Source organism: Arachis ipaensis, chromosome B07 (genome assembly GCF_000816755.2).
Source record: "Arachis ipaensis cultivar K30076 chromosome B07, Araip1.1, whole genome shotgun sequence".
NCBI classification, from domain to species: domain Eukaryota; kingdom Viridiplantae; phylum Streptophyta; class Magnoliopsida; order Fabales; family Fabaceae; genus Arachis; species Arachis ipaensis.
Window position 1 is genome coordinate 117,522,033 of NC_029791.2, and position 660 is coordinate 117,522,692.

Sequence of the window (660 nt, forward strand, 5' to 3'; positions counted from 1 at the left end):
TATTTGGACCGTACCGATTGTTTTTTATCTCCAGCATTACCGAATTATAATATATACTAAATGGAAAAGTAATTGAGATTAGAAGTCCACATAATGTGTTTTTGAAAAGCTTTAAGAGTTTAAGGAGAATTAGAGAAATGAAAATAACCCATCAAGTTCTGCGTTTTGTCTTTTACATAGCTTTCTGGCTTGGACTAGATTCGAGTTTTGACTTTTTGACTATGTTCAATTCTCACCCCTCCACATCCACTTATTATTAATGATTCAATCAAAGAACACGTTTATCATGCATCTTTCTCAAAATGCAGAACTTGATGGGTTATTTTCCTTAATTAACATCGCTGTTCTTGGTTTTTTCACAGTAAATTTCAATTGTGTCACTGTCTTTTATCCGATAACTTTAACAGTTAAACTTCGTTCCTCTTAAGTTTCACCACACCATACGCTGGATTTGACTAAATATATGAAGAGATAGGAAAAAACTTTTAGAGGGATGAAATTAAATAAATCATGTGCTATATATTCCAAAGTGATAAAAGAGTTAATAGGATAAGCATCATTGTAATGCCAACTACAAAATGATGTAGACACAATGAAACCGACAATGAAACTTGATACCATTATTTAAAATATAGGTTAAATATATCATAAAAAAATATT